Raw genomic sequence first — 25,990 nt, forward strand, 5'->3', positions numbered from 1 at the left:
GTTTATCCATTCATCCATTGATGGGCACCTAGGTTGTTTCCATCTTTTTGCTATTGTGAACAGTGCTGCAATGAACATGGGTGTATACACATTTATTTGTGCGCGGGCTCAAGGATATATTCCAAGGAGTGGGATTGCTGGGTCGTATGGTACTTCTATTTCTAGCTTTTTAAGGAAGTGCCAAATCAATTCCCAAAGTGGTTGTGCCATTTTACATTCTCACCAGCAGTGTATAAGTGTTGCAGTCTCTCCACAACCTCTCCAACATTTATTATTTTGTGTTTTTTTGGATTAATGCTCAGCTTGTTGGGGTGCGATGATATCTCATTGTAGTTTTGATTTGCATTTCTCTAATGGCTAATGATCATGAGCATTTCCTCGTGTAACTGTTAGCTACCTGAATGTCTTCTTTGGTGAAGTGCCTGTTCATATCCTTTGCCCATTAAAAAAAATTTTTTTTAATTGTGTTTGAAGTGAAAGTTTACAATTTAAGTCTCTCATACAAAAATTTATATACACCTGGCTATATTCTCCTAGTTGATCTCCCCCCAATGAGACAGCACATTCCTTCTCTCCACTCTCTATTTTCATGTCCATTCAGCCAGCTTCTGACCCTCTTTGCTCTCTCATCTCTCCTGCAGACAGTAGCTGCCCACATAGTCTCATGTGTCTACTTAATCCAAGAAGCTCACTCCTCACCAGTATCATTTTCTATCCCACAGTCCAGTCCAATTCCTGTCTGAAGAGTTGGCTTTGGGAATGGTTCCTGTCTTGGGCTAACAGAAGGTTTGGGGACCATGACCTTCGGTGTCCTTCTAGTCTCAGTCAGACCATTAAGTCTGGTCTTTTTACTAGAATTTGAGGTGCGCATCCCACTGCTCTTCTGCTCCCTCAGGGGTTTTCTGTTGTGTTCCCTGTGAGGGCAGTCATCGGTTGTAGCGAGTACCATCTAGTTCTTCTGGTCTCAGGCTTCATGTAGTCACTGGTTTATGTGGCCCTATCTGTCTCTTGATCCTTTTTCCATTTTTAATTGGGTTGTCTTTTTGTTGCTGAGGTTTTCCTGTATCTTGCAGATTTTGGAGATCAGACGTTGATTGGATTTGTCATAGCTAAATTTTTTTTTCCCAGTCTGTAGGTTGTCTTTTTACTCTTTTGATGAAGGCTTTGGATGAGTATATGTGTTTGATTTTTAGGAACTCCCGGTTATCTAGTTTCTCTTCTGGTGTTTGTGTATTGTTAATAATGTTTTGTTGTACTGTTTATGCCACCTTCCATCTTCTTTTGAGGCTTCCTGCATAGTTTAATATTTTCCCTGTCGAATTCTTCAATATTCCAACTAGAAGATTGAATTTTTTCTTCAGTTCTTTCAGCTTGAGAAACGCAGAGCATGTTCTTCCCTTTTTGTTTTCTAATGCCAGGTCTTTGCAGATGTCATTATAATACTTTATCTTCGCGAGCCGCCCTTTGAAATCTTCTGTCCAGCTCTTTTACTTCATCATTTCTTTCTTTTGCTTTAGCTACTCGAGGCCGAAGAGCAAGTTTCAGAGTCTCTTTTGATATCCATTTTGGTCTTTTCTTTCTTTCCTGTCTTTTTAATGACTTCTTGCTTTCTTTATGTATGATATCCTTGATGTCATTCCACAGCTCATCTGGTCTTCAGCTATTAGTGTTCAAAGAGTCAAATCTATTCTTGAGATGGTCTCTAAATTCAGGTGAGATATACTCAAGGTCATACTTTGGCTTTTATGAACTTATTCTAATTTTCCTCAGTTTCAACTTGAACTTGCATATGAGCAATTGATGGTCTGTTTCGCAGTCAGTCCCTGGCCTTGTTTTGACGGATAATATCGAGCTTTTCCATCCCCTCTTTCCACAGATGTAGTCTATTTGATTCCTATGTATTCTATCTGGTAAGGCCCACCTGTATAGTTGTTTTTTATGTTGGTGAAAGAAGGTATTTGCAATGAAGAAGTCCCTGGTCTTGCAAAATTCTATCATGCAATCTCCGGCATTGTTTTTATCACCAAGGCCACATTTTCCAACTACCGATCCTTCTTCCTTTTTTCTAACTTTCATATTCCAATCACCAGTGATTATCAATGCATCCTAATTGCATCTTTGATCAATTTCAGACTGCAGAAGTTGGTAAAAATCTTCAGTTTCTTCATCTTTGGCCTTAGTGGTTGATGTGTAAATTTGAACAATAGCCGTATGAACTGATCTTCCTTGTAGGTGTATGGATGCTATCGCTGACAGCATTTACTTCAGGATAGTATTCCCCACTTGGCCCAGCATTTAAGACCACTCTTTCAACTGGGAAAAAAGGGTGCTTTTTGGGATTGGAGTAATGAACAGCAGCAAGCTTTCGGGAAAGAAAAGGTGTCAGATTGCACAAGTGAAAGCCTGGGCACAATATGGGAAGTGTCCTTCTGGTTAGACGTGAGCAGTATGAAAGATGGCTTTGGCTGGCCTTGTCACAAGATCAGGATGGAACTAAGGTCCATCCTGATCTTGTGACAAGGCCAGCCAAAGGTTTTTGGTCCCAACTGTGGAGGAAGGCAGAAAATCCATACAGTCCCATGGTGAAGCAATTGTTAGCGACCTGTGATACTCTCCATCAGGTAGAGCCGTTAACGAGGGAGGAGCTGTCAACCTTCGTAAAGCTTTGTCCATAAATGAGTGGGCCAACGGGCTGTTTTCCAAGCCATCATCAGCCACTGCCCAGACAACTACGCTGATCAAATGGCATGCGTACCTGCAACAGCACGGTGTCCTGTCTGCCAGTCTGTTGTCCCAGGGTTACAGGCTATACTTAGTCCAATGGCATGTTGAGATGATATCCTGGCACATGCTAGAACTCCAATGGAGCTGCCTCCCCTCTCTTCCAAGAGAGGGGGAGGCCTGCTGCCAGTAAATGCCTGGCACGCAGATGGCTCTAGCTGAGGTACGCCACCACCGTGGACGGCGGTATCTGAGCAAGTCTGCACTGGTACCATTTGTTTTGAAACTGGCTCAGGGCAAAGCAGTCAATGCACCAAATTAAGGGCCACACAGATGGTCATCACCCACAAACCCTGCCCCTAAACCCTGTGTTTGGTCGCAGGGCTGTAGCCTGTGGGCTATGTGGATAGGTCAAGCAGACGCTATAGCACAAGTTAGAACAGTGCATATCGAGAGGGAAGTTGCTCACTGGATTTACCAGAAAAGGAGACTGCTGTTGGTTGGAAAATAGCCAAAGAGGCAGGCACAGCAGTAAAGTATAGCGATATGGTAGGTGCTGTACAAAATTGCGCCATGTGCTCATGCCAATGCCTGAGGCGTTTGCCATATGGTCCTGGACAGATATATAATGGAACATAGCCAGTGACAGACTGGCAGGTAGATTACATACGGTCCCTACTGTCCAGTGAAGAAGTGAAATATGATCTCATTTTTGTGGACATCAATCCCCAGAGAAGGACATCATGCTAGGTAAAGTGGAGGGTCAGCAAAAAAGAAGAAGACCCTTGACGAGATGGATTTACACAGTGCTGCAACAATGGACTCAAACAACGATTGTGAGGATGGCACAGGACCGGGCAGTGTTTTGTTCTGTTGTACACAGGGTTGGTATGAGTTGGAACTGACTTGAGAGCACCTAACCACCAACTACCACCACCTACCACCCCCAGGCCATGGGCCTGTTGGAAAGGAAGAATGGTGTCCTAAAACAAAAAATAGAATCCCTATAGTCAAGGCTTCCCTTGTGGGGTGGATGAAAGTGCTGCCTGAGCCTTTGAGGTGAATTAATTTGGCTCCTTCTGGGGCTCTACCCCGTATGCCACACTAGGAGCCCCGAGTGACCCTCCAGAACTATCCAAGTGATGTCTGAAGCTCCAGAAGCATATCCACCAAGGTTTTTGCTGGAACAGAGCAGTACGCTTCTCTGGACACCCCAGGATGTGGCGCCTGGAAGTGGAACCATCATATTGGCACTTGTTGTGGGTCAAACTATTGGGGCAGATTGGTTACTTCGGCTCTCTGGAGGTGGGGGAACTGATCAGCCTAACGTGGGAGCCACCATCCTAATGCACGGAGGGCCTCAACAGTCACACTTCACATGGTAAGGAATGATGGTTATACACTAGGGTTCGAAGTGGGTCTCATTTCTGGCAAACAGCAAAACAGGTGACTTTACTTGCAACCCCTCAGGTGACCTCCCTGGGGTAGCACATATGGTACACTCAGCCAGGAAAAATGCCTCAAGCAGCTGCTGTTCTTACTACCTGAGGGGAAGCCACTAGTATGATCCTAATAGAAGGGTAAGATTTACCCTCTTGGTACCTACTATACACCTGTCTTTCTGACCGTAGGTATGGCCTACTCTGTATTCTTCCCTTTGGGGCTGCCAACCTCTCCTAGAGGGGACTCAGCTTCACCGTAGTCCACAACAAAGGCAGCTTCTGGGTCTGTGCACAACTCTGCTTCTCAAGCACCAAAGGCTTGCCTTAGAATGTGGAGCTCCTGACCAGAGCAGATTGGGCAGCTCTCTAGTTGGCACGTTTTAATGGGTCTTGATCTTTTTGTGGGTATAGGGATTGTCTGCTGTGTTTGTCTATACTGCTGGTGTGTTCTGTGCCTCCAATTATAGCAATGCTGTCTGTACAGTCGCACCTCCTCTCAGGTCCCCCAGGGACTTTGTGGAAGAGGGAGAATGTGTCAGATTATGAGAGCTGAACTTGAGGGGTGGACTGAAGTGGAAAACAGGCTTTGCTAGGCTGAACATGGTTGCCCCCATGCTTTCTGTTATTTCACTGCTGTTTCCCAAGCCCCTGTTATGTGATCTTGCTGAGGGAGTCTTATTTAACTCTCTGGGTCAGAGCTGCCTTTGTCCTTGACCACTATAAGACCGCAGCCCCTCTATGTCTGGGTGTGGAGATCTGCCTTGGTCCTCCTGTCACCAGGGACTACTGTCTGGGTATGTAAATCTCTCTAATAAAGATTCCCTTGCTGCCACACTGGGACTGCCTGCCTCTTTGTTCTCTTGGCAAGCTCCAATTTTGGAGGCAAATTTCAAGTTATTGGTCCATGCATGGACACAGATGTAGGGGCTGAAGTTAATGTTGCCATGCCTCCCCAAAGTGGGAGGCATAGCAATATAACATAAGAATTTTGTGGCCTGGCTATGAGCCATCCAAATGAGAATCTCAAGCTCTGAATGTTTTAAGGTTTCTGAGATTGATAGCAACTCCAGACACGTGACATAGAAAAAAAAAAAAAAACTCTTGGGAAGAAGAAAAATTGTCTTCAGTTATGTTGTTAACTAAAATATGTAACATATTCATAGCTGTTACTCCTTGAGTAATGTGATGGTCAAGGTTGTGTGTCAACTTGGCTGGGCCATGATTCTCAGTGGTTTGGCAGTTATGATGTAGTTTGTCAGTTGTATGATGTTATTAATTTCATGATGAGATTTGATATAATGTGATCACCTCCATGATGGGATCTGCTGTGAGTAGCCAATCAGTTTAAAGGAGTTTCCTTGGGTTGCGGCCTGCATTGAATATGAGTGGACATTCTGGAAAGGCTTGGGGACTTTTGCTCACTCTGGATCCTGTAGGTGGCTACTGTTCATCTGAACTCTGGTTCTTGGGACTTGAGCTAGCAGTTTACCTGCTCTCCAACCTACCAATCTTGGGTTCACCAACCCATGTGGCAATGTAAATCAGAAGAGTTCTCTATCCTGACCTATAGACTTGGGACATTCCAGCCTCTACAACTGAGCGAGCCGTTTCTTTGATATAAATCTCTCTATATAGATGTTTGTATGCTTTACTGGTTTTGCTTCTCCAGAAAATCCAGCCTATCTGCAAATATGCTGTAAAAGATCTCTTTAAAGTGTTAAAAAGCAAAGATGTCATCTTGAAGACTAAGGTGCACCTGACCCAAGTCATGGTATTTTCAATCGTCTCATATGCATGCAAAAGCTGGACACTGAATAAGGGAGACTGAAGAACTGACGCCTTTGAATTGTGGTGTTGGTGAAGAATATTGAATATACCATTCGCTGTCAAAAGAACGAACAAATCAGTCTTATAAGAAGTAAAACCAGAATACTCCTTAGAAGCAAGGATGGTGAGACTATATCTTACATACTCTGGACATGTTATCAGGAGGGATCAGTCCTTGGAGAAGGACATCGTACCTGGTAAAGTAGAGGGTCAGTGAAAAAGAGGACTCTCAACAAGATGGATTGACACAGTGCTGCAAAAATAGGCTCAAGCATAACAATGATTGTGAGGATGGCACAGGACTGGGCAGTGTCTTGTTCTGTTGTACACAGGGTCGCTATGAATTGGAACCAACTCAATGGCACCTAACAACAACAGAGAACCCAGTCTAAGACAGAGAGTGGTTCTAGAGAAACAGAATTGTAAGGACGAGTTTTCTAAATTGGTTCTCAAGTCTGGTTAAAGATGATGAATCTCCTTCCAGTAGTAAAGAGGAGATTGCTAATCCATGTTTGAGGTAGCAATACAAACCTGCAAAATATCACAATCAATAGATCAGATATTGGTGAACGGTGAGTATTTTGCATTTGTGATACCTTTTACAATTTTATCATAAGAAGTATAAGAAAGTTTGTCAGTTGGTCCTACTTTTGCTAGACAAAGTGGTGAGGGAGATGAGCTTAGGGCTTCAGAGTCAAAGCTCAAGTGCTACATAAACAACCTCAAAGTCTCCACTTGTGCTATAAAAGAAAGTCTTATTTCTTGTAGTAACAGAGTTGATATTGCCAAAAACCGAATCCAGAGTCTTATCAGTGGCTGTATTACAATGCCAGCTCAACTGCCAACCACGAGCGGTGTCTCAAGTTAAAGTGAGGGCATTGACTGGGAAGAAATGGGATCCTGAAATATGGAATGGGGACATATGGGCAGACAATCAGGAAGCCGGAGACACTGAGCCCCTAAAATCAGTTGAATCACTCCTGCAAAAAGAACCAGCTCTCGATCTTATCTGAAGAGATTACTCCATGTTTGCTAAACCACCCTCCCCAGTAAAACCACTGGCCCCTCCAATCCATCTAATGAGATTAAACCAGCTGTGTCTAAAGAGCCTTTGTCTGAGTTATTGCCTGAGGCGTTGACTGAAGCGGATGCTCTACAAGACAATGGTGAATGTTCTCTAAACACTTCCCAACCACCGATTCTGGTTTATAGGCCTATAACTAGACTTAAGTTCCAGTGAACCCCAAAAGGTGAAGTACAAAATAGGAGGAGGTATGGTACACTTCAAAAGAACTGCTGGGCTTTTCTAATATGTACAAACAGAAACCTGGGGAATATATATGGGAATAGTTATTAAGGGTGTGGGATAATGGTGCAAGGAGTATAAAGATGGATCAGTCTGAATTTATTGACATGGGCCTACTAAGCACAGATTCTTCACTGAAAGTTTCAGCTTCAGAAGTTAGGAAAGGATCTAATTTTATTTGGTTGGGTCGCTGAAGCATGGATTACATGGTAAAAAAAAAAATAGCCTACAGTAAATCAAGTTGAAGTAACATATCTGCCTTGGTGCACTGTAGAAGAAAGTATCCAAAGGCTTAGGGAAATTGGCATGCTACAGTGGATTTATCAGGTTAGATCCACAGACCCACACGTGGAATGCCCAGAGGACACATCTTTCACAACTGTGAGGAACACATTTTTGAAGGGAGCCCCAGCATCCTTGAAGGCTGCTGCGATTGCTATTTTATGTAAGTCAGATTTGACAGTGGGAACTTCCCTAACCAGATTAAGACACCTAACTACAATGGGGCTGATTGGACCCCATGTAGTAGGGCCCAAGCTGTGGCACTCAGTCGACAAAGACAAGGCGGATATGGTTACCATAAGGGACAGTGGAGTCAAAGGAGTAATCAGAATAGTCTCACTCGTATGGGCTTACGGTGTTGGTTACTTAGTCATGGTGTCCATAGGAGTGAAGTAGATAGGAAATCTACTAATATTTACTTGATTTGTACAAGCAGAAGAATTTTAGGTCAAATTTAACTTGAATCACCAGAATAGAGAGTCACGGCCCCTCAATCAATTCCCAGACTTGAATGAGTTTCAAGACCCAAAACAGCTCAAATGAAGAGGACGACGGGTCCCCTTGAGGAAGGACTCCAACACACTGCCAAAAACTTGTACTGTTAATCTTTCTCCCAGCCAAAGGAATCTATGACCTTTTACTAGTGACTGTTCATTGGGGAAAAGAAAACTAGACTTTTAGGGGATTACTGGATACTGGCTCTGAACTGACACTAATTCTAGGAGACCAAAAACGTCAATGGGGCCCACCAGTCAGAGTGAGGGCATATGGAGGCCAGGTTATTAATGGAGTCTGAGCTCATGTCCATCCCACAGTAGGTCAAGTGGGTTCCCAAACTCATCCTGTAGTGATTTCCCCAGTTCCAGAATGTATAATTGGAATAGATATGCTCAGCAACCGGCAGAACCCCCACATTGGATCCCTGATAAAGGGAGTAAGGGCTATTATGACAGGAAAAGCCATGTGGAAGGCATTAGAGCTTCCCCTATCTAGGAAAACAGTAAACCAAAAGCAATGCTGCATTTCCTGGAGGGATTGCAGAGATTATTGCCACCATCAAGGACTTGAAGAATGCAGGAGTGGTGATTGCCCCCAGATCCCCAATCAACTCGCCTACTTGGCCTGTGCAAAACACAGATGGATCATGGAGAATGACAGTGGATAATCGAAAACTTAAAACAGGTGATGACTCCCAACTGCAGCTGCTGTCCCAGATGTTGTTTCATTGCTTGAGCAAATTAATCCATCTCCTGGTACCTGCTATGCAGCTATTGATCTGGCTAATGCCTTTTTCTCCATACCTGTTTTGAAGGACCATCAGAAGCAGTTTGCCTTCAGCTGGCAAGACCAGCAATACACCTTCAGTTGCCTACCTCAGAGCTAAATCAGCTTTCCAGCTCTATGTCATAATTTAGTCTTCGGGCACTGTGATCACCTTTCCCTTCCATATCACAGTGGTCCATTACACTGATGACATTATGCTGATTGGACCTAGCAAGGAAGAAGTATCAATGAGTCTGGACTTACTGGTAAAACATTTGCGTGGCAGAGGGTGGGAAATCAATCCTATTAAAAGTCAGGCGACTTCCATCTCAGTGAAATTTCTAGGAGTCCAGTGGCATGGGGCACATTGAGATATTCCTTGTAAAGTGAAAAATAAGTTATTGCATCTGGCCCCTCCCACAACTAAAAAGGAAGCACAATGCCTAGTGGGCCTCCTTGGATTTTGGAGGCAACATATTCCTCATTTGGGTGTGCTACTCTGGCCTATTTGTCAAGTGACTCAAAAAGTTGCTAGTTTTGAGGGGGGCCCAGAAAAAGAGAAGGCTCTGCAACATGTTCAGGTTGCCATGCAATCCACTCTGCCACTTGGGCCACATGATTCGGCTGATCCAATGGTGCTTAAAATGTCAGTGGCAGATAAAGATGCTGTTAGGAGTCTTTGGCAGGCCCCTATTGGTGCATCACAGCGCAGACCCTTAGGATTTTGGAGCAAAGCCCTGCCATCCTTTGTAGATAACTACCCTTCCTTTGAGAAACAGCTTTTGGCTTGTTACTGGGCCTTAGTAGAGACTGAACACTCAACCATGTGACACCAAGTCACCACGCAGCCTGAGCTGCCCATCATGAACTGGGTGTTGTCCGACCTACAGAGCCATAAAGTTGGATGTGGGCACAGCATCAATAAATGGAAGTGGTATATATGAGATCAGGCCCAACCAGGACCTGAAGGCACAAGTAGGTTGCATGAAGAAGTGGCCCAAATGCCTGTCGTCTCCACTCTTGTCACATTACCTTTCATCTCCCAGTCTGCACCTATGGCCTCACAGTGAATTCCTTATGATCGGTTGACTGAGGAAGAGCAAACTCAAGTCTGGTTTACAGATGGTTCTGGACCATATGCAGGCACCACTCCAAAGTGGACAGCTGCAGCACTACAGCCCCTTTCTGGGACCTCCCTGAAGGACAGTGCTGAAGGGATATCCTCCCAATGGGCAGAACTTTAAGCAGTGCACCTGGTTGTTCACTTTGCTCGGAAGGAGAAGTGGTCAGATGTGCAACTGTATACCCATTCATGGGCTGTGCCCAATGATTTGGCTGAAGGGTCAGGAACTTGGAAGGAAAATGATTGCAAAATTGGAGACAAGGAACTATGGGGAAGAGGTATATGGATAGACCTCTCTGAATGGGCTAAAGAAGTGAAGATATTTGTGTCCCATATGAATGCTCACCAGAGTGTGACCTCAGGAAAGGAAGATTTTAACAAGTGGATAGGATGATGTGTTCTGTCAAAAAGAACATTTTGAGCTCTATCCTGAAATACGATGCTGTCAGTGATAGGATAATATCCATATGCCTACAAGGAAGACCAGTGAATACGACTATTATTCAAATTTACACACCAACCACTAAGGCCAAATTGAAGACTTTTACCAACTTTTGCAGTCTGAAATTGATCAAACAGGCAGTTAGGATGCATTGATAATTACTGGTAATTAGAATGCAAAAGTTGGAAACAAAGAAGAAGGACCGGTAGTTGGAAAATATGGCCTTGGTGATAGAAATGATACCAGAAATCACATGACAGAATTTTGCAAGACCAACGACTTCTTCATTGCAAATACCTTTTCTTCACAAACATAAACGGAGACTATACACATGGACTTCGCCAGATGGAATACACAGGAATCAAATCGACTACATCCGTGGGAAGAGACCATGGAAAAGCTCAACATCATCAGTCAGAAAAATACCAGGGCTAACTGTGGAAGAGGCCATCAATTGCTCCTATGCAAGTTCAAGTTGAAGTTGAAGAAAATTAGAACAAGTCCACGAAAGCCAAGGTATGACCTTGAGTATATCTCACCTTAATTTAGAGACCATCTCAAGAACAGATTTGTTGCATTGAACATGGATGACCAAAGACCAGACAAGTTGTGAAATTACATGAAGGACATCATACACGCAGAAAGCAAGAGGTCATTAAAAAGAGAGAAAAGGCCAAAATGGATGTCAAAAGAGACTCTGAAACTTGCTCTTGAACATCGAGTAGCTAAAGCAAAAGGAAGAAATGGTGAAGTAAAAGAGCTGAACAGAAGATTTCAAAGGGCGGCTCGAGAAGACAAAGTATTATAATGACATGTGTAGAGACCTGCAGATAGAAAACCAAAAGGGAAGAATGCACTCAGCATTTCTCAAGCTGAAAAAACTGAAGGAAAAATTCAAGTCTCGAGTTGCAATACTGAAGGATTCTATGGGGAAAATATTAAATGACACAGGAGGATCAAAAGAAGACGGAAGGAAAACACAGAGTCACTACACCAAAAAAATGGTCGATGCAGCAGATTTGCCCAGTGCAACGCGTCTTTTGATTTCTTGACGGCTGCTTCCATGGGTGTTGATTGTGGATCCAAGTAAAATGAAATCCTTGATAACTTCAATCTTTTCTCCATTTATCATTTTGTTTATTGGTCCAATTGTGAGAATTTTTGTTTTCTTTACGTTGCGGTGTAATCCATACTGAAGTCTATGGTCTTTGATCTTCATCAGTAAGTGCTTTCACTCCTCTTCACTTTCAGCAAGCAAGGCTTTGTCATCTGCATATTGCAGGTTGTTAATGAGCCTTCAATCCTGATGCCACATTCTTCTTCATACAGTCCAGCTTTTTGGATTATTTGCTTAGCATAGAGATTGAATTAGTGAAAGGATACAACCCTGACACACACCTTTTCTGATTTTAAACCACTCAATATCTCCTTGTTCTGTTGGAATGACTGTCTCATGGTCTATATACAGGTACCACACGAGCACAATTAAGTATCTTGGAATACTAATTATTTTCTTTAATTGAACTTTAGATTAAGGTTTATGAACAAACTAGTTTCCCATCAAACAGTACACACATTGTTGTATGACACTGGTTAACAACCCCACGACATGTCAACACTCTCCCTTCTGAACCCTGGGTTTCCTATTACCAGCTTTCCTGTTCCCTCCTACTTTCCAGTCCCCGCCCCAGGGCTGGTACACCCCTTTAGTCTTGTTTTGTTCCATGGCCCTGTTCAATCTTTGGCTGAAGGTGAGGAATACCAATTCTTTGCAATGTTATATATAATTTGTCATGATCCCCACAGTCAAATGACTTTGCACAGTCAATAAAACACAGGTAAACATATTTCTGATATTCTCTGCTCTCAGCCTCTTAAGATCCTTGTGACATCAGGAATGATTAGGGGGAGTTAGATGTGGTAAACTAGTGGTGGTTACATATCATTCGATACACAACAGGGCGTAGATTTCACAAACTTAAAGATATAAAATTCCAAGCAGAATAAAAAACCACAGCTACAAAAATAAAAGTTGGAAAACACTGAAGACATGGTAAGCAAAAAGGGATAAGAATTCATGGTAAGGAAAACAGAGGTGGGTTGAAGTGGGCGAACATTTCTTCTAGTTAATTCCCAGCTTTCGTTTGTGTACAGTATACTTCGTGTGAAAAAATCTCCCTCTTTATGTCTAGATTTTTGAAACGTCAACATTTTGAATTTTATCTCACACCCTTTGTACCTGATTTCAGCAGTGAGATCAGAATTGTTCTCAATCCCTCATACTATTTTGGGGCTGATATTCCTTCGCTCACCTATAAAAATCCCTTGGTCCTTTTACTGCCTTTTGACTACACCAGCTTGTCTCCATCTTCTTTACTGTTCTCTGCCTACCTCCCAGTCATTTGCTTGACTGATTGACTTTGGAAGCTAGCTCATCCTTGTCCACTCTCCAAAATTCTGAATCACTTCTGGAAGCTTCAGGGTCTGCATTAATTTTTATCTACTATTTTGGCCTCTAGTTTCATTGCGTTCATTGCTGGTTAGCTCATTCCACATGAGCTAACCAATTCTATGGACCTGTGGTTATCCAGAAGTGCTCTGTGCCCCTGAAATCAATGAATCTCTTCAAATCATCCACTCACCTCCCTACAGCTTGACTCACAGCTATTCCTTGATTAAATAAAAACTACAGTCATGTAGTTCTTTCATCTCTTCCTTCTTATGGAAGTCCGCATTCTCCTACTTTCAGACACTATGAATATAATGTCATGTATCGAATGATTTTCTAAAATCAAGACACATTATCTCCCTGGGAATCCCATGAAATACTCCGTTATTCACTAGTGAACTTTGAAAGATCAGGAAATGAAGTTTATTGTGAATGCATTCTTCTAGGGGCTTTTTCAATTTTTAAAAAATGAAAATTTCCCAAATTACAAAAAAAAAAAAAAGCAGAACATTTAAAGTATCTCATTTGGTTACAAACTCAGCATCATATGTAGATCACGAGTTTGGTCTGTATCCACAGAACTACAGTGTTCTAAAAACCAGTAAGACTAGTTTTACTATATTATTTACTGAGCATATACTAATCTTGAATGTTGGCTTTAATCTAACAAGAACATTGTCCACAAAAAGTGTAGAGAAAAAGCTGATGGATCACAAAGCCAAACCTTCACAGGTACAGAAATGGGGATATTTGGCATAGAAAGTATAAGACCTGGAATATATCTGTCAGAATATTTGATTATTTTAAGAGTTCCATATGGAAAAGAGATTATTTTTATTTTTTGTGTGCCCAGGAGGCAGATAATAGGTTTGATAGGGGAGATTTCTTGATAAGGAAGTCTGCTTTAAGAATATAACATTTAAAGAAAAAGAGGCCCTACTATGTTAAATTACTTGCTTTTAGGAAATAAATGTCAGGCATTTGACAAGATTCAGCAATAATAAGCACCAAGGATCCCACCATTGTCCTCCTAGGATTCTCTTTATCCAAAAAGACAGCTTTAAACTTTTACTCTGATTCAGGTGGATCCATCAACATCTAGTGGTCCATGTCTCCGAAACTATTCTGGAATTGTGGTGCAGATGAGGGCACCACATGGAAGAAAGAAAGAAAACAAAACAAAAAAAAGGAACTTCCTAAGTCTGAGAATCATCTCTAGCAGTCACATGCAGGACTTCTTTTTTTTCATTCCACTAACCCAGTCATTTGAAAATTCCTTTTCATTATTAACTTTCTAATTTAGCTCATCCCACATTAAGAGACTGCCTGCTCTGTGATAGTCCCTGTTCTTCGTGTTGGTGATACAAGAGGATCCTGATGTGTCATGAGTAATTAGTTCACCCATCCATCCTTTGCTTCACGTGTTTGAGGTTCTTTTGTGTCACAGGCATAACCAGAAGCGGAGACAAAGATGATTAAGCTTTATCCCAAGAAGCTCTACTCATAGTGAGACAGAGCATAATCAGTGGTATAGTAGAGGCCAAAGAAGAGTACCACGATAGTACTGGGATAGGGCAGTTGGAGTGATGACAGAAACATTCCTAGAGTAGTGGCCTTACAGAGGAGTCTTGATGTAAAACTACAGAAACATAGAGAAGTGAATTTCAGATGGCTGAGGTGGAAATAGAGATGTTAAGCAGGAGAGTGGTATAATTAGATGCTGTGTTTAAAAACCAATATTCTATTGGTAGTAATGCAGTGGCTAAAGGCTACAGTTATGACAAGATAAACTCTTCGGAGCCTACTGTAATTATTATAGGATTTTTGGGTTTTAGGCCTGGGAAGGAACCCTGGTGGCACAGTGGTTAAGAGCTCAGCTGCTAACCAAAAGGTCAGCAGTTCAAATCCACCAGCTGTTTCTTGGCAACTCTATGTGGCAGTTCTACTTGGTCCTACAGAACAGCTAGGAGTCAGAATCGACTTGATGGCAATGGGTTTAGTTTTGGTTTTCAGCCTGGAATACCTCTGCTAGAGACATGGGCATGTGCAAGCAGATTGGGTTGGTGGTTGAAGCCAAGAACATGGGTGAGTGTAGCACCTTTTCAAAGAAGCTTAAACATGATCATGAAAAAAGCTGAAACATGGACAGAAGAGGAATAAAGTAAATTGGAGAGATTTGGTACTAAGGGCATATAGCCAGGAGACAGGAGATACTGAAAATGCTGAAGACAGAGTAAATGACTGATGGTGGCATGGATCAGAAAAGAAGGGAGAGGACCAAGAGATGATAGAGAAGGCCAAATTTTTCACTAAGATGCAAAGTATGGAGGTGTGGATGAGTGTGGGAGCAAAAATTTTTGAAAGCAGAGGCAGGAAATTGAGGAAGTCCTTGTCAGATTGCTTCTAAATGTATTCATTTATTTATCCAATTACTCAGTAAAAATTATTTATTGAATCCTTACTATGTACAGACATCAGGTGGAGAGACATCAGTCTGGTTCAACCCATTTCCACCCCTCAATAAAATTCCATCAATCATGTAGTAAATGAGCATCAGTTTTAGGGTCAGATACAGCTTAATGGCTTCAACTTCTTACTATCCATGCCTAGGAGACTAAGAAATCCCATCTAACATGCTAGCTGAGTCATATGGAAATCTCAGATTCCTGTCCTTGTTTAGTTCTAACACCAGCCACCCATGCAATATTCTTCCTCTGACTCTAGTAACTTGGAGCCAGGGCATAACATACTTCACAAAAGGAAACCATCCTTCAGACTGCCAAACAGGCAGACACCAGCTGCAAGTTAGGGAGTCTTAACAACTCTTACCTTCTGATCTGCTGGCTAAATGTCAGGGTTCCTTCTGACCCGCTGGCTAAATGTCAGGGTTCCTTCTGACCCATGTAGAATACCAGCCTCAAGATCAGGGGTACCCAGCCCCCTTATTTCTGATGCTCCTTTTGGTTCAGTAATCCACTGGAAAGAATTCATAAAAAGGCCGTCCTTATGATAACAGCCTTTATATAACAACAACAACAAAAGGATACAAATGAAGAGATGCATGGGGTGAGGTCTGGGAGGGTCTCAGTGCAGAGCATGTCCCCAGGATATGGAAGCTCTCTACATGGATGGATGTTTCTCACCAGCTGGGAAGCTCCCTTAACTCTCCAATTTCTGGGATTTTATTGGCCAGTCCTGCATGATAAGCTAAATCATGCAGGAGGTTAGCATCAAGCCACCAGGTGTTCCCTCCCATGTTACCTGCCCTCACTGATTAGCCTCAGTTGCAGTCCGACTCTCAGGAACCTCAAACAAAGGCTATACTGCTTTCTGCAAGGTGCTTCATCACCTCAGAGGTAGCAATTCTGAAACTATGTACATTTTAAGACTCAGCAAATAATGTATTGTGGATAATGAGAACAAACTATTACTATCAGAGAAAGGAGTGCCATAAAAACTAAGAAAAAAGGCTAAAATAAACCCTTTGTTTTCAGACTGGAACTAGAGGTATGGGTATGATCTTGTGTTTTTTAAAATATACAAAAATACATTTAGAAATATGTATAAATGTGTTTGTATATGCACACTCACACACATATATTATCCAGCTGTACCACTTTGAGGGCCCAGTAGCAATAAGCATACCTAATCCCCAGGTCTCTGTTTCTAAATATCATTCTCTAATAAAAGGAACCAGGGTTTTTTGGAGAAAAGTCTGATTCTAGGGTTTGGGTAGGAAAAGAACTAGATGAGCCTTGAACACTGGCAGAAAGTAATGTACAAATTATAATGGGGTCACGTTAAAAAAATACAGGGACATACATAAGGTAGCTCCTAATAACCAAATCTGGGACAATTTGAGCAAGAAAAAAGAAGTAATATGGATTAGCCCATACCAGTATAAACAATTTAATAAAGGGGAGAGAAAGGAAACATTTTCTTTGCAGAATTCCAGTTAATAAACATAGAAAAAATGACTGGAACAGAAAATACCATTAGGTACACAGTATTAATAATCATAGGTAATAACTGTCAATGGGTATTAATATTAGTAGGACAACGTACGATGAAAAACAGAATATTTGCACAATCTCAAACTATCACCCTATGGAAACTTATAATGGGTAAAATAGTTAATGCTTAAATAGGAAAGAATGGAAGGAAATGCGATAAACACAGAAACAAAACACTCTTAAACCAAATACAAGATCAGTGTATTTTATTGTATGCAAAATAACATCAATATTAAAAAACATATAAAACCACATTTGCTTAAGGCTATTGCCTGCAGCCTTATTTGTAGCAAAGACTTTAAGAACAGTAAAACTTAGCTTGGACTGAGAAAGTAAAAAAAAGTTGATGTGGACAGCTCTGCAATTATAATGAAACTGTCATGTCTCCCAAAGGCACAAAGTAGTTCTAATGACCCCTTCTTTGAGTTAGTATTGCTTTATTACTCACTGAGAAACTTTGGTCCTTAATGACAGACTTTTGGAAATTTGCTGCTTGAAATTAAGTAGTAGGGATGAAACATCCCACTTTTGATATATAATCTCTCCACTGTGAGTTCTTTTATGTCAAGTGAGGTGTGAGGAACAACTAAAGGCTTTCCCACATTAGTTACATTCATAAGGCCTCTCTCCACTGTGAGTTCTTGTATGTGTAGTGAGGGCTGACACCTGCCTAAAGGCTTTTCCACATTCCATACATTCATAAGGTCTCTCACCACTGTGTGTTCTTACATGTGAAGTGAGGGCTGAGGAACTCCTAAAGGCTTTCCCACAGTCGTTACATTCATAAGGTCTCTCCCCACTGTGAGTTCTTATATGTGTAGTGAGGGCTGAGAGTTGCCTAAAAGGTTTCCCACATTCCTTACATTCATAAGGCCTCTCTCCACTGTGAGTTCTTATATGTGCAGTGAGGGCTGAGAGCTGCCTAAAGGCTTTCCCACATTCTCTACATTCATAAGGTCTCTCTCCACTGTGAGTTCTTATATGTGTAGTGAGGGTTGAGGAACTCCTAAAGGCTTTTCCACATTCCTTACATTCATAAGGTCTCTCTCCACTGTGAATTCTTACATGCATAGTGAGGGTTGAGAAATCACTATATGTTTTCCCACATTCCTTACATTCGTAAGGCCTCTCTCCACTATGAGTTCTTATATGTGTAGTGAGGACTGAAGAACAAGTAAAGGCTTTCCCACATTGCTTACATTCATAAGGCCTCTCTCCACTGTGTGTCCTTATATGTGTAGTGAGGGCTGAGTGCTGCCTAAAGGCTTTCCCACATTCCTTACATTCATAAGGTCTCTCTCCACTGTGAGTTCTTTTATGATTAGTAAGCAGTGAGGAACGAGTGAAGAGTTTCCCACATTCCTGACATTCATAAGGTTTCTCTCCACTGTGAGTTCTTATATGCATAGTGAGGTTTGAGGCTCGCCTAAAGGCTTTCCCACATTCCTTACATTCATAGGGCCTCTCTCCACTGTGAGTTCTTATATGATTAGTGAGGTGTGAGTCTTGCCTAAAGGCTTTCCCACATTCCTTACATTCATAGGGCCTCTCTCCAGTGTGAGTTCTTATGTGTGTAGTGAGGGCTCTGGAATCACTAAAGGCTTTCCCACATTCATTACATTCATAGGGCCTCTCTCCAGTGTGAGTTCTTATGTGTTTAATGAGGGCTGAGCAATCACTAAAGGCTTTCCCACATTCCTTACATTCATAGGGCCTCTCTCCAGTGTGAGTTCTTGTATGTGTAGTGAGGTGTGAGGAACAAGTAAAGGCTTTCCCACATTGCTTACATTCGTAACGCCTCTCTCCACTGTGAATTCTTCTTATGTGTTTAGTGAGGTGTGTGGCTCGCCTAAAGACTTCCGCACATTTTGTACATTCATAAGACCCTTCTCCACTGTGAGTTCTTCTTACATGTTTAGTGAGGTGTGAGACTTGCATAAAGGCTTTTCCACATTCCTTACATTCATAGGACCTCTCTCTACAGTGAGTTCTTATATGTGTAGTCAGGTTTGAGGAATCACTAAAGACTTTCCCACATTCCTTACATTCATAGGGCCTCTCTCCAGTGTGAGTTCTTATATGTGTAGTGAGGTGTGAGGAACAAATAAAGGCTTTCCCACATTCCTTACATTCATAAGGCCTCTGCCCATTGTGTGTTCTTATGTGTGTAGTGAGATGTGATGATCGATGGAACGCTTTCCCACACTGCTTACATTCATAAGGCCTCTCTCCACTGTGTGTTCTTGTATGTGTAGTGAGGGATGATGCCTTACTAAAGGCTTTCCCACATTCCTTACATTCATAAGGCATAACTGTGTTATGAAATTTTTTATGCAAAATGAGGGATGAAGGACTACAGGTTTTCCAATATTCTTTACACTCACGTTTATGATCTCTCACATGTCTCCAAAAGGATGAGAAAGTACAGAAATGTTTCCCACATTCGTTACATTCATAATGTTTCTCACAAGTAACTGATGTCACAGAATTCTTAAGAATTGAGAAACAAATGAAGTCCTTCCCACATGCCTTACATTTATGGGGTTTCTTTCCATTGTAAGTTCTCATAGGATAGGTTAGGTGAGAGGGACAACTGCAGGCTTCTCCACATTCCTTACACCAGTAGGCATTGTATCCAGTGTGAGATCTTGTATGATGTTTACAGGATGAGTGATCCATGAAAGCTTTTCCATACTCTGAGCATTCAAAAAGATTTACTTCTGGAAAATTTCTCTTTAGCACAGTAAGATTTGGAATCCGGCTGAAGGTTTTCCCACACTGATCGCCTTCATTACTTTCACAGAGGTTCTCTACTATATGACTTCTGTGAAAAATAGGCAATAAATAAATGTTCCAATTTCACCATTACCAAACAGCAAACATACATGGTTTTTGCCCTAACTTGTGTCATGTTTCCTAGGTTAAATCATCTAGCAGATATACTGCCATTACTGTCATTGTTTTTCTAAAATATGTGGCTTTCTCATAATTGTGTCCAAGTGAAATATTTTTCAAATATTTGATACCTGATGCATTTATGAAAATGTTGTATTGTGAAAACTCTCTGAACACACAATTTTACAGCTAGGTTTATATATGTTTTTGTTAGGTGGCCTTGAGTTGGTTCCAGCTCATAGCAACCGCAGGTACAACAAATTCAAACAGCTGCATGGTCCTGTGACATTCTCACAATTATTGATATGTTTGAGACCACTGTTGCAGTCAATGTGTCAATCTAGCTCATTGAGGGTCTTCCTCTTTTTTACTGACCTTCCACTTGACCAAGGATTATGTACATATATATATGAAATATATATATGTAAACATATAACCGTACAATGTCATAACACATTAGGACTTTCTCTTGAGACACAGTTTTCTCTTGTATGAATGAAACTCACCTCAAATATCTCCTCTGGTTTTTATGCTGATCTTTATTGCCATGCAATTCAGCAATTTCTCCTAACATGGAGAACCAGGTGTTATTCTTTATAAATTGTACCATTATACGTTCAGTGGATAACTTTTCTCCTTCATTAACGTTTTGGGAGACTGACCCAATAATTCAAGTTGAGATTCATAATGTGAAAAAAAGGAAAGACATTAGCAGGGAAAAAAAGGCTGCTGTGAACAAAGAAACACTTAGGCACATTTCACTGTTTCAGCACTTTGGCAATGGTTAAAAAGCAATTTAATAGGGAATACACCCATGAGGATTGAGAGTTACAGTGACATAATTAGGTAACGAGAGCTAAGTAGAAAGATATTGAACACAGTACATCTGTAACATTGAATGAGGAAAAGGGCCTCCATGGCCACAAGTGTGAGAGGATTGCAAAAATCAAAAAAAAGCAAGCTCAAGTATCTGTGAAGCTGTGTTCTCAACTCAAAAGGGATTTTTTTCTAGCTGACTGATTCAAATGTAATTCCCTATCTCCACTGTCCTTGCTCCTTCAGGAAAACAAATGAGCATAGCTGACGTGGTGTGCATGGAGAAATGCGTATCAGTGAACACAGTGCAGAGCAATGAACACTCTCCTGACACTGAGCCAATACACTGCTCTTCAGGGTCTTTGCAGATGGATAAGTGTGGGTTTATCTGCAGCAAAATAATCACTTTGAACTTATCACAAACACAGTAAAACTCTTTACAAGGTCCCAAAACAAAAATCTCTCAGTGCCCCAAGATGACCCTTGAAGCCAAATGCTTATCCTTATAGCACTTAGAGCCTCGGCAATTTTAATCACAAAAGAAATGAAAACTCACAGTAAATAGAGCTTTAGGTACACGGGAAAGGCAGGCTATGTGAGCTCCACAGATAAATGGACCACGTCTGTTTTACTTAACAATTTATTCCCATTCCTCAGCCCAAATACTGGAGCCAAGTCAATGAGTAAAATATTTTTATACACTAAAGAAATAAATTAAAAAAAAAATGATGCTATTCTTACCTATTGAAGCCAGGTTTCTGAAGGTTTCCATCATCACATCTCTGTAGAGTTTTCTCTGAGCAAGATCCAGCAAAGCCCATTCTTCCTGGCTAAAGACCACAGCTACATCCTCCAAGACCACTGAGTCCTAAAACATCCCACACATTCTGGATGAGAAGTCATCATGTATACCAACGTGTGCAAGAATGAAGAGGCTGATAGTCCTGGGGAACTGAGATTTCATAGAAATTTGACACCTGATTCTGTGTTCCACAAAGATCTATTCTAGGGTACAGCCATCAGCCTCGCCCCTTCACTAACTACATTCACTTCCTCACTGATTGCATTCTGTCTCACGGACATCAAACACCATGAAATAATCCCTCCACAGTGTGATTGTGATCAACTGTAGCCTTGTTCCTCACTCTTTATGGTCTAGAACAGTTAGAAAGCAGAGCAAAAATTAGAAAAATGCTCTAACTCAGATCATCATTTCCTTGTGAACAAAAAATTACACCTCCTTCCATAAGACCCACCAGAACATCCAAACTATGAAACCCAGGGTGAAGGCAGGATGAAGTATTAACAACTGGGAAACACTGTAGAATGGCAGTGTTTCTTTTTGCTTCTCCCAGCCATAGGAGGACCAGGGGCTCACACAAACAAACTGGCAACCCAAGGCCCTGAGCTGGTCGTAATTTCTTGAACTCTAGGAGATCAGAAGGTGACAGGTCCACCTGTTGAAAAAAGATCATTCTTCTGGAGAATTAGGAATTTTTACATATCAGTCAACTATTTTTCAAAAATTCAGTTGTTCTGTCATCCTCTGTCCCTTTTATAGAGACAGGCAAAGGTAATAAAAGCTAAAAGAGCTCAGGTAAGAGACAGGAAACATGAGAATCCAGATCTCCCTACAATTTTCATATTTTGTTGTACACCAATTATTAGTGACTGCTCCCTTCAACAAACATAAACCTACACACCCTCACAAAAACACATTCTCATGTTATAAGATGAAAAAGAGCACTATCTCTGCAGAAAGAATAGAATGCCTTTGTGTTTACTGACTGAGGTTACGATTCCCATCTTATAATGATTACACAACATGAACAGCATAATAAATGTCACCAAATTATATATGCAAACATTGTTGAACTAGAAAATGTTTTGTTATATATACTTTTTATCACAAAAAATTAATTTTGCAAGTAAGTTAAAGTGCAGATGGTTTACCTATTAAACTGTCTGTGAAGCCTAAGGTACAGACACACATCCGCCCTCTAGAGGCTCCACTCCAAAAATTCTCTCACATTTACATGCCCTGGAAGGCACACAACCATGACTACCTGAACCCTGACCAATGGAATTCCCTGGTCTGGAAGAGTAATCTCTGAAATAGCACCAATCCATTGGCTTCCTCCACCACTAGCCTGTCAGTTTATTGTACTGCCATGGATTGAATGTTGCTGTGATGCTAGAAACTATGCTACTGGTATTTTAGGTATAAGCAGGGTCACCCATGGTGGGCAGGTGTCAGTGGAGTTTCAAGACTAAAGCTATGAAGAAGAAGAACCTGGAAATTTACTGCTAAAAAAACTGTCCAGTGAAAATGTTGTGAACAGCAGCAGGACATTGTCTGATATAGTGCTAGAAGAGGGGCTCCTCAGGTTGGAAAGGACTCAAAAAATGACTAGGGAAGAGCTGCCCTCCCAAAGTAGATGCGACCTTAATGACACAGAGACCAGCTTTCAGGACCTTCATTTTCTGATGTGGTATGACTCAAAATGTGAAGAAACAGGTACAAACATCCATTAATAATTACAATGTGGAAGGTACAAAGTCCAAATCTAGGAACATTGGAAGTTGTCAAAAATGAAATGGAATGCATAAAGACTGACATTCTAGGCATTAGTGATCTGAAAGGGACTGGTATTGGACATTCTGAATTTGGCAATCATATGGTTCACTATGCCAGGGATAACAAATTGAATGGTGCTGCACTCATCGTCAAAAGAAAATTTCAAGATCTATCTGCAAGTATAACACTGTCAGTGATAGGATAATATCCCTACACCTATAACGAAGTCTCATTAATATGACTATTATTCAAATTTATGCACCAACCACTAATGCCAAAGATGACGAAATCCAAGATTATTACCAAATTCTACAGTCTGAAATTGATCAAAGATGCAATCGAGGTGCATTGATAACTACTGGTGATTGGAATACAAAAGCTGGAAACAAAAAAAGAAGGAACAGTAGTTGGAAAATATGGCCTTAGTGACAGAGACAATGCTGGAGATCACATGATGGAATATTGCAAGACCAACTTTTTCATTGCAAATACCTTTTTTCACCGACATAAATGGCAACTATACACGTGGACCTCACCAGATGGAAAAGCTCAATATTATCAGTCAGAACAAAGCTAGGGACCGACTGCAAAACAGGCCATCAGTTGGTCATATGAAAGTTCAATTTGAGAAGCCAAAGAAAATTAAAACAAGTCCATGAGAGCCAAAGTACGACCTTGATTATATTCCACCTGAATTAAGAGACCATTAAAACCAGAGGAGGCAGAAAAAGACTGAAAAACAAAAGAAAACAAAGAACAAGGGCAATCAATAGAAAACACTACCAAACAGGAGAAGGAGCCTTGGTGGCGCAGTGATTAAGCGCTTGACTGTTAAACCGAAAGGGCGGCGTTTTGAACCCATCAGCCACTCCACAGGAGAACAATATGGTGGTCTGCTTCTGTAAAGATTACAGTCTTGGAAACCCAAGGGGCAGTTTGAGTATGTCCTATAGGGTCACTGTGAGCCAGGATTGACTCGACAGCACATAACGATGGTACACAATAACAGCAAACATGAAGATGTCAATCCAACTATATCAATAATCCCTTTAAACGATGGTCTATATATACCAATTAAAAGACATAGATTACACTGTCTACAAGAAAGTCACTTAAAAGTACAAAGACACAGGGAGAAAGAAAATGAAGGATGGAGTACCTATATATTAATTTCAGACAAAGCAGGTTCTAGAGCAAGAGAAATGATCAGAATAGGGGCATTACGTGATAAAAGGCTCAACTGCTCAATTTTTAAAAGAAGACATAACGATCCTTAATGTGTATGTGCCTAACAATTTAATGCCAAAATATGCAAGACAAAAACGAGTAGAACTGTAAGGAGAAATAAACAAATATATTAGAGTCAGAGATGTCAGCACCCGTCGATTAGTTATTGACAGAGCCAAGAGGCAGAAAATCAGGAAGGTCATAGCTGAACTAACAATATTACCAATCAGTTGGATCTAACTGATATTTTATACACTATATCACCACAAAACAACACAATACACAGTCCTCTCAAGCTCATAGGGAACATTTACCAAGGTAGACTACATTCTGGGCCACAAAACAAAACTTAACAAATTTAACAGATTAGAAATCACACGAAAGTATGTGCTCCGATCATACTGGAATTAAACCAGAAATCCGTAAAAGAAAGCAGGAAAATTCCAACATATATAGAGATTAAACAACAGACTTCTAAGTAACAGTGGGACAAAGAAACCTCAAGAGAAATTATAAAAAATTTAAATTATGTGAAAATAAAAACGCAACTTACCAAAGTTTGTTGGATGCAGAGAAAGCCATGCAGAGAGGGATATTTATAGCACTGAAGGCACATATTAGAAAAAAAAAATCCAAAAACCAAACCCGTTGCTGTTGAGTTGATTCTGACTGATAACAACCCTAGGACAGAGTAGAACTGCCCCACAGAGTTTCCAAGGAGCACCTGGTGGATTCGAACTGCTGACCTTTTGGTTAGCAGCCATAGCACTTAACCACTATGCCACCAGGGTTTCCATTAGGAAAAAAGACAGATGTAATATTGGTAACCTAGGATTCCATCCTAGGAAACAAACAAAAAAGAGCCAATTAAATCCAAAGTAAGCAGAAGAAAAGAAATAATACAAATGAGAGAACATCAAATATGAAAACTGGAAATCTATACAGAAAATCATCAAAACAAAAAACTGGTTCTTTGGGAGAAAAAAAAATCAGCAAAACTGTTAAGAGAGAAGACATAAATGACTAAAATATGAAATGAAAGAGGGGCCATTATTATTGATCCCACAGACATTAAATGGATAATAAAGAAATATTATGAAGAATTCTATGTGCCTACAAACTTGACAATCTAGATGAAATGGACCAATTCCTTGTAAGACACAATTTACCAAAACTTAGAAAAGGAGAAAGAGATCATCTGAATAAGCCTTTATCTGTTAAACTGTTAAATCAGTAAGTAAAAATATACAAAAACAGAAAGCACCAGGCTCAGATGGGTTCACAGATGAGCTCACCAAAGATTTAATCAAGAAAGTATATCACATTCCCTATCTCTTCCAGAAAATAGAACCACAGAAAATACTTGCAAACTAATTTTAGGAGGCCAAAAAACCAAACCAAACTCATTGCCATCGAGTTGATAACGACTCATAGTGACCCTATAGCAATCCTATAGGACAGAGTAGAACTGCCCCGTAAGATTTCCAAGGAGGGGCAGTAGAGTTGAACTGCTGATCTTCTGGTTTGTAGCCAGCCTCTTAACCACTGCACCACCAGGGCTCCATTTTATGAGACCACTATCCCCTAAATGTCAAATCCAGACAAA

General features: G+C 41.0%; 1 long non-coding RNA gene across 6 annotated transcripts in view; it reads right to left on the reverse strand.

The window, feature by feature from the left end:
- Positions 1-16,423: 16,423 nt before the first annotated feature.
- LOC100663097 (uncharacterized) overlaps positions 16,424-25,990 on the reverse strand; it is a 28,536-nt gene continuing 18,969 nt past the window's right edge. For 4 of the 6 annotated variants that reach the window (XR_010321145.1, XR_010321147.1, XR_010321148.1 and 1 more), the window contains exons 4-6: positions 21,321-21,447; positions 20,270-20,420; positions 16,430-19,692 (exon numbers count right to left, since the gene is read on the reverse strand). This is a non-coding gene — a long non-coding RNA (uncharacterized LOC100663097). Of the gene's footprint in view, positions 19,693-20,269; positions 20,421-21,320; positions 21,448-24,937; positions 25,226-25,990 lie in introns of all 6 variants that reach the window. The other 2 variants (XR_010321149.1, XR_010321144.1) reach the window with 2 other exon arrangements.

The sequence above is a fragment of the Loxodonta africana genome, chromosome 3 (assembly GCF_030014295.1).
Source record: "Loxodonta africana isolate mLoxAfr1 chromosome 3, mLoxAfr1.hap2, whole genome shotgun sequence".
NCBI classification, from domain to species: Eukaryota; Metazoa; Chordata; class Mammalia; order Proboscidea; family Elephantidae; genus Loxodonta; species Loxodonta africana.